Here is an 8,654-nt window from a genome sequence, read left to right as displayed (position 1 = left end):
GGTTCCAAACAACCTCAATTTAAGAACGATGGAGGGCACGGTGTGTGTGTGTGTGGTGGGGGGGGCTGACCAGGTACTAGTAACCAGTAAACTGTGTCCTTCTCCCACGTCTGTCGGGCAACTTTTTCCACGCTGTTCTATTAACGAAGACAGGTGTTAGGCAGGAACCAATGGGATGCTTGGGGCAGGTGTTCCTGTCGATACAGGAATGTCCACATGCAGGAACAACCCTAAATTGCAGGCTGCAGTTGCACACTAATTGTACTGGCTCGGTGAGAGGTTTGCGCTGCTCGAATATAAAATGAAGTATATATTTTTTAAGATGTATATTTCGCGCACAATATGTGCCAATAACGTTATATTAGTTTGAGTATAAGTACCCGGGACTATTTCACGTTCACGCAAGCCTACATCTGAAAGAGACATGATGAGAGACCTTGCATGAAATTAGAGGATCTGCTTGAATAAAGGTAGGTAGCAAGTTAATTTAGTGCAACGTTCACGCTTCAGAGTATTGCAAACGCCAGCTTGGTAGTACCTAGCTAGCAAACGTTGACCTAGCTACAGTAGCTAGCTGACGTTAGCGGAACTACACTTTTGGATAAAGTTATCTTGCTCGCTAGCTAACGCAATATAGACAAGACAAACATATTGTGCTCCGTTATAACTAACTTCGCTATCATTTTAGTTAATGTAATATATGCGCATTTTCACTATGAATAACAAAGCTAGCTAGCCTAGTTGAAATTAGCTGAAGTTAGCACACGTAAGCTAGCTAGCAAGTAGGAAAGGTAGCACTAGTCAGCTATTCATCATATAGTTACCAAATGTTACATTTGTCATTGTCTGCTAACTAACCAGTGTGAATAAAGCGGGTTGAGTTAACTAGCTAACGTTCCCGCTAACGATGTTAACAGCAACCCTTCGATAGATAACTGCTAATAGCTTGTTGGCAACATAACCGGGCTACATAATCACTTGCTGATTTAGGCTTTTTAAGCTAATGGGTATGTAGCCAGCTAACGTTAGCTACTTGTATAAATTGAGACTGAGTTTGATATGGCAAGCCTAACTTTACAAAAATGTCTATTCAAACTAAAAAGTAAAGGTTAGCCTAATATTTGTATCCCCTGGCAAGTTTATTCTAGCTAGCTAACATACTGTATAATTGAAATAGCTACATTTTAATTAGCTAGACTAGTTAGTTCTTTCATGAGAAATATATAGTTAGTTGAAACTGGCTAATTCTCTACCTACATCTTGAGTTCAGCAATGCCCATTACTATTATTTAATGTACATTTGTGGCGTGAATGTATGGCGGGAGGCCTGTGTGCTGGCTATTAGAGAATACAGTAGATGAGTGTTTGTTGCTTCGGGTGTGGAATCAAATATTTTGTCCCACCACCTACTACTGTACATCAAAGTACATTCTTAGTATTCCTCTGTTTACCAGTGGGTGGCGCAATTTCACAATCAGCAACACGTTATTTTCATAAACTGCCTTTAGATTTGATAGTATATGATACAGATATATAGTATGAAATAAACAGACCAGGATCTGTCTTTGTTTAGGTACGAAATAGACGTGTGATGCAGGCCTATGTCTAGTCTATACAATCTTGGGAGGCAGACCCTTCATATCCTAATCAGACAGCACTAAAAGTTCTGTAAACACCAGCCCGAGAGTCTTGTAGGAAGTCGAAACAAAAAGGCAATGAATGCTAGATGCTACAGAATCACGGAGTTCACAGGATGTCATCAATACAATGACTTATTGCTAAATGAGTCAATGAGTCAAACTTACTGCTAAATGACTTAAATGTAAATGTAATACAATACACCAGTAAATCATTTGTGTCCTCAATCCTTGCACATCCAGTCTGGCGTCAACCACTATCAACAGATAGGAGAATAATCCATAACATTCAGTATCAAGTCTAGTGACCATCAACCCCCAACTTTGAGTATCACAAACACTGGAAATCATCTGTATTACAGATAGGTAAAATGTATAAATATTCAAAACATTCTATTAATTACTCTCAACTGAATATTCATTTTGTATTACACTTTTTATAGAATTTTAAAACATACAGTGAAGCCACTCAACATTTACATTCAGCAGACACTCCCATCCAGAACGACCCACTGGAGCAACCAGGGTCAAGCGGCCCCACCCAGTCGAACAAGGGACCCGCCCTAGCTCCCAACAGCCAGACCACCAACCATCTAAGATACCCCAACAGTTCCCATTTTTCCAAACAGTGAAATTACTTGACCAACAGAAAATAATATCAAAGATCTGTATATAATGACGAGATGCTTATGTTTATGTCCTAACAATGGGAGTTGTTAAGGCAGGCGGACAAGTTTAGGCCCAAAATAAGCCCATAGAAATGCATTGGATTAATTATGGACTGATTTTGGCGAGAGTGAAACTGATCCTACGCATGCATACAAGGACTGGACACTTTTTAATTAAGAGTTTAATGGAAACATTCAACAATGGTAAGTCTATCGCGTTACAGCCAAAAGGCTATAGCCTATTATTGAACATGCAACTCCTTAAATGTAATGGAAATATGTAGATTCTCGCCTAAATGGGCATACCCAAAGGTAACTTCTATTCAAGTGTAATAACGTGATTGTTACATGCAAAAACTTGGTATATTTGAAAAGAAGACATCTGGGAGATCGTGAGGAAATGATCAGAAGATATGAGTTACATAGTTCAGAGTACACAAGATCAAGCACACAAAATAACTGTTTTTTTTATATTGAAAGTCCTATGTCAAGCTACAAGTGAATTATTGATGACAACGTGAACAATATCAGAAAAATAATGGGATTAATAGACCTAACAACTAGAAATGAGCAGAAGTTTTAGTAAGTGGTGTCAGGTGTGGTTATGGGGCGTTTCCAAATCTCTGAGCCAGGTAGCAATAGTTCTCATTACGCATAAAGGTTCTAGGCCGAGGCCTCCCGAGTGGCGCAGTAATCTAAGGCACTGAATCGCAGTGCTTGCTGTGCCACTAGAGATCCTGGTTCGAGTTCTGGCCTTGTCTCAGCCGGCCTCGACCTGGAGTCCCATGGGGCGGTGCACAATTGGCCCAGCGTCGACCGGGTTTGGCCGGCAGGGATGTTCTTATCTCATTGCGCACTAGTGACTCCTGTGGCGGCCGGGCGCAATGCACGCTGACACGGTTGCCAGGTGCAGTGTTTCCTCCGACACATTGGTACGGCTTACTTCCGGGTTAAGCGGGCATTGTGTCAAGAAGCAGTGCAGCTTGGCTGGGTTGTGTTTCGGAGGACACACGGCTCTCAACCTTCGCCTCTCCCGAGTCCGTACGGGAGTTGCAGCGATGGGACAAGACTGTAACTACCAATTGGATATCACAAGATTGAGGAGAAAAGGGGGTAAAAAAAAATGTCTAGGCCTTGCTTTCTTCCATCCAGGTCGTCTGCAAATCCATGGAAACCTTATCTCATTGGCTAAAAGACTGTTAAGTTGCCATAGTAGCCAATCCCCTGTGTAATGGATGCCCACCACTCGTAAGAAGGCAACATTTTTGATGCGCAAAGATATAGTCACTCGGACATTCGATGTTGCTGTTAAGACATAAATCATCAAATATCATGGGCAATATGCTAGATTTGTTCATACCAACCAAATTATTAATTTGATACCCTCTATGTAGCTATAGCTCAAACACAGACAAAATCTCAGTTTACCTTGTAAGATGTTTGGTGAAAACGTTTTGCAATAAATATTTTGACTCTCGGGGCTGGTGATCAATAATTGTAGGTCACAGGCAGACAAATAAGATATCCTCATGATCTGTGGAATCCAGCCTTTCGGTGTGTATCAACGTATTCCGTGTTTTAGTTTATGCTTCACAACGCTAACCGGAATGTAGGTAGCAGCCATCTTGAAATGAGGTCATCGGCATGAAGGCACCAATCAATAGCCAAGATTCTCAGCTTTCCGCAGACACCCTGCTGTTGCATATAGGGATTACCCTTCTCATACCAGACTCAATTGAATAAAACAAATCTCATAGGCTCCCCAAATAAACATTTTGAGACTTAATGAGGCAGCTAATAATGCACACCTAATGCAAGCAGTTCCATATCATATCTATTTAATCTTTGTCAAGTGCTGAATATAATAAGCCCTTAACCAACAGTGCAGTTCAAGAAGTTAAGAATCTGTACCAAGTAGACTAAAATAAAAAGTAATAAGTAACACTAATAATAATAAGGCTATATACAAGGGGCACCGGTACCGAGTCAGTGTGGGGGGGTACAGGTTCGTTGAGGTAATTTGTACATGTAGGTGGGGTGAAGTGACTGCATAGATAATAAACAGCGAGTAGCAGCAGTGTACAAAAGGTAGAGCGGGGGGGGTGTCAATGTAAATTGTCCGGTGGCAATTTTATTAATTGTTCAGCAGTTTTATGGCTTGGGGGTAGAAGCTGTTAAGGAGCCTTTTGGTCCTAGACTTGGAGCTCCGGTACCACTTTCCGTGCGGTAGCAGAGAACATTCTATGACTTGGGTGACTGGAGTCTCTGACAATTTTATGGGCTTTTCTCTGACACCGCCTATTATATAGGTTCTGGATGGCAGGAAGCTTGGCCCCAGTGATGTACTGGGCTGTTCGCACTACCCTCTGTAGCTCCTTACGGTCAGATGCAGAGCAGTTGCCATACCCAGGCGGTAATGCAACCGGTCAGGATGCTCTCAATGGTGCAACTGTAGAACCTTTTGAGGATCTGGGAACCCATGCCCTATCTTTTCAGTCTCCTGAGGAGGAAAAGGGTTTGTCGTGCCCTCTCCGACTGTCTTTGTATGTTTGGACCATGATAGGTCATTGATGTGGAAACCTAGGAACTTGAAGCTCTCAACCCGCTCCATTACAGCCCTGTCAATGTTAATGGGGGCCTGTTCGGCCTACCTTTTCCTGTAGTCGACGATCAGCTCCTTTGTCTTGCTCACATGTTGTCCTGGCACCACACCTGCAGTTTTCTGACCTCCCTATAGGCCGTCTCATCGTTGTCGATGATCAGGCCTACCATTGTTGTCGTCAGCAAACTTAATGATGGTGTTGGAGTCGTATTTGGCCACGCAGTCGTGGGTGAACAGGGAATATAGGAGGGGACTAAGTGCCCACCGCTGAGGGGCCCCTGTGTTAAGGATCAGCGTGGCAGACATGTTGTTGCCTACTCTTACCACCTGGGGGCGGACCGTCAGGAAGTCCAGGATCCAGTTGCAGAAGGAGGGGTTTAGTCTCAGAGTCCTTAGCTTAGTGATGAACTTCATGGGCACTATGGTGTTGAATGCTGAGCTGTAGACGATGAACAGCATCCTCACATCTTTTTGTCCAGGTGAGAAAGGGCAGTGTTGAGTGCAATAGAGATTGCGTCATCTGTGGATCTGTTGGGGCGGTATGAGAATTGGAGTTGGTCTAGGGTGTTCGGGAGGATTTAATTGGTGTGAGCCATGACCAGCCTTTCAAAGCACTACATGGCTACCGACGTGAGTGCCACTGGGCGGTAATCATGTAGGCATGTTACCTTCGCTTCCTTGGGCACAGGGACTATGGTGGTCTGCTTGAAACAGGTAGGTATTACAGACCCCGTCAGGGAGAGGTTGAAAATGTCAGTGAAGGCACTTGACAGTTGGTCTGCGTGTGCTTTGAGTTCACGTCCTGGTAATCCATCTGGCCCAGCGGCTTTGTGAATGTTGACCTGTTTAAAATTTGTGTTCACATCGGCTACCGAGAGCGTTATCACACAGTCATCCAGAACAGCTGGTGCTCTCATGCATGCTTCAGTGTTGCTTACCTCAAGTCTAACATCCATATATTAAATCTGACAGTCTGCACTTTAACTTCAAAGTCATTATATCATTTCAAATCCAACGTGCTGGACTACAGAGCCAAAACAACAAATGTGTCACTGTCCCAACACTTTTGGAGCTTACTGTAACTATCGCAAACAAATATATGGCATGTTAATATACCTTGCCTAATCAGGGTCTATGTTTGGGATAGGCGATGTAGGATTATCAATATTTTCTATTGCAAACAATGTTCTCTCTATATAGATGGAGCATGGCCGTGTCTATCCAAACAGTGTCTATCCAAACAGTATATCCAAACAGTGTCTATGCAAACAGTGTCTATGCAGTGTCCTCTGCTTGGACCCGGATGGTTAAGAGGATGTAAACAGACAGCAGGTGAATGGGTCCAGAGATCTGTGTCTGTTTTTTTCTGGTTGCTTATCAAATAATATCGAATAAACCCTCCTCACAGCTGTCCATGTCCCTTAAAGTTGAGGATGTGGTTGTTACTGACAAGAAGCACATGGCTGAGCTCTTTAATCACCACTTCATTAAGTCAGGATTCCTATTTGACTCAGCCATGCCTCCTTGCCTGTCCAAAATGTCCTCATCTCCCACCCCTTCTAATGTGATTATCCCTGATGCTTCTCCCTCTTTTTCCCCTGCCTGGCTACAAAGTTTCTCCCTGCAGGCAGTCACTGAGTCCGAGGTGCTAAAGGAGCTCCTTAATTAAACTTAACCCCCAAAAAAACATCTGGGTCAGATGGTTTAGACCCTTTCTTCTTTAAGGTTGCTGACCCTATCATCTCCAAGCCTATCTCAGACCTTTTTAACCTGTCTCTCCTTTCTGGGGAGGTTCCCATTGCTTGGAAGGCAGCCACGGTTCGTCCATTATTTAAAAGGGGAGATCAAGCTGATCCTAACTGTTATAGGCCTATTTCTATTTTACCCTGTTTATCAAAAGTGTTGGAAAAACATGTTTATAATCAACTGACTGGCTTTCTTGATGTCTATAGTATTCTCTCTGGTATACAATCTGGTTTCTGCTCAGGTTATGGATGTCACTGCAACCTTAAAGGTCCTCAAGGATGTCACCATTGCCCTTGATTCTAAGAAATGTTGTGCTGCTATTTTTGACTTGGCCAAAGCTTTTGATACAGTGTACCATTCCATTCTTGTGGGCCAGCTAAGGAGTATTGGTGTCTCTGAGGGGTCTTTGCACTGGTTTGCTAACTACCTCAGAGTGTAGTGTATAAAGTCAGAAAATCTGCTTTCTCAGCCACTGCCTGTCACCTAGAGAGTACCCCAAGGCTCCTCAATCCTAGGCCCCACGCTCTTCTCAATTTACATCAACAACATAGCTCAGGCAATAGGAAGCTCTCATCAATTTATATGCAGATGATAGTCTTATACTCAGCTGGCCCCTCCCTGGATTTTGTGTTAAATGCTCTACAACAAAGCTTTCTTAGTGTCCAACAAGCTTTCTCTACCCTTAACCTTATTCTGAACAATTCCAAAACAAAGGTCATGTGGTTTGGTAAGAAGAATGCCCCTCCCCACAGGTGTGATTACTACCTCTGAGGGTTTAGAGCTTGAGGTAGTCACCTCGTACAAGTAGTTAGGAGTATGGCAAGACGGTACACTGTCCTTCTCTCAGCACATATCAAAGCTGAAGGCCAAAGTTGAATCTAGCCTTGGTTTCCTCTATTGTAATCGCTCCTCTTTCAACACAGCTGTCAAACTAACCTGGATTCAGATGACCATCCTACCCATGCTAGATTACGGAGACATAATTTATAGATCTGCAGGTAAGGGTGCTCTCGAGCGGCTAGATGTTCTTTACCATTCGTCCATCAGATTTGCCACCAATGCTCCTTATAGGACACATCACTGCACTCTACTCCTCTGTAAACAGGTCATCTCTGTATACCTGTCACAAGACCCACTGGTTGATGCTTAATTATAAAACCCTCTTAGGCCTCACTTCCTCCTCTTAGGCCTCACTTCCCCCTCTTGGGCCCCACTCCCCCCTATCTGAGATACCTACTGCAGCCCTCATCCTTCACATACAACACCCGTTCTGCCAGTCACGTTCTGTTAACGGTCCCCAAAGTGCACACATCCCTGAGTCGCTCACCTTTTCAGTTCGCTGCAGCTAGCAACTGGAACGGGCTGCAACAAACACTCACACTGAAAAGTTGTATCGTAATTTCTTCATTCCAAGACTCAATCATGGACACTCTTACTGACAGTTGTGGCTGCTTTGTGTGACGTATTGTTGTTTCTACCTTCTTGCCCTTTGTGCTGTTGTCTGTGCCCAATAATGTTTGTACCATGTTTTGTGCTGCTACCATGTTGTGCTGTGCTGCTACCATGCTGTGTTGTCATGTTTTGCTGCCTTGCTATGTTGTCTTAGGTCCCTCTTTGTGTAGTTGTTGTCTCGTCATGATGTGTGTGTGTTGTCTCATATATGAGGTAGCGATTATTGGAGGGCCAAAAAAGCTGATGCCGATTTTATAAATAAAAACATGTATTTGTAATAATGACAATTACAACAATACTGAATGAACACTTATTTTAACTTAATATATCAATAAATTCAATTTAGCCTCAAGTAAATAATGAAACATGTTCAATTTGGTTTAAATAATGCAAAAACAAAGTGTTGGAGAAGAAAGTAAGTGCAATATGTGCCATGTAAGAAAGCTAACATTTCAGTTCCTTGCTCAGAACATGAGAACATATGAAAGCTGGTGGTTCCTTTTAACATGAGTCTTCAATATTCCCAGGTAAGAAGTTTTAGGTTGTAGT

The 8,654-nt window shown here is 43.0% G+C and overlaps 1 protein-coding gene across 1 annotated transcript in view; it reads left to right on the top strand.

Moving 5' to 3' along the window:
- Nucleotides 1-200: 200 nt before the first annotated feature.
- The window catches only part of LOC118361856 (bifunctional UDP-N-acetylglucosamine 2-epimerase/N-acetylmannosamine kinase-like), a 42,717-nt gene continuing 34,263 nt past the window's right edge, over nucleotides 201-8,654 (top strand). Inside the window, exon 1 of the mRNA XM_052486656.1 lies at nucleotides 201-470. The gene's annotated coding sequence lies outside the window, so the exon portion shown is untranslated. The remainder of the gene's footprint in view (nucleotides 471-8,654) is intronic.

This window comes from Oncorhynchus keta, chromosome 29 (assembly GCF_023373465.1).
Source record: "Oncorhynchus keta strain PuntledgeMale-10-30-2019 chromosome 29, Oket_V2, whole genome shotgun sequence".
Lineage (NCBI taxonomy): Eukaryota > Metazoa > Chordata > Actinopteri > Salmoniformes > Salmonidae > Oncorhynchus > Oncorhynchus keta.
The sequence above is the reverse complement of the archived record's forward strand: the minus strand, read 5'-3'. Positions and strand labels throughout refer to the sequence as shown.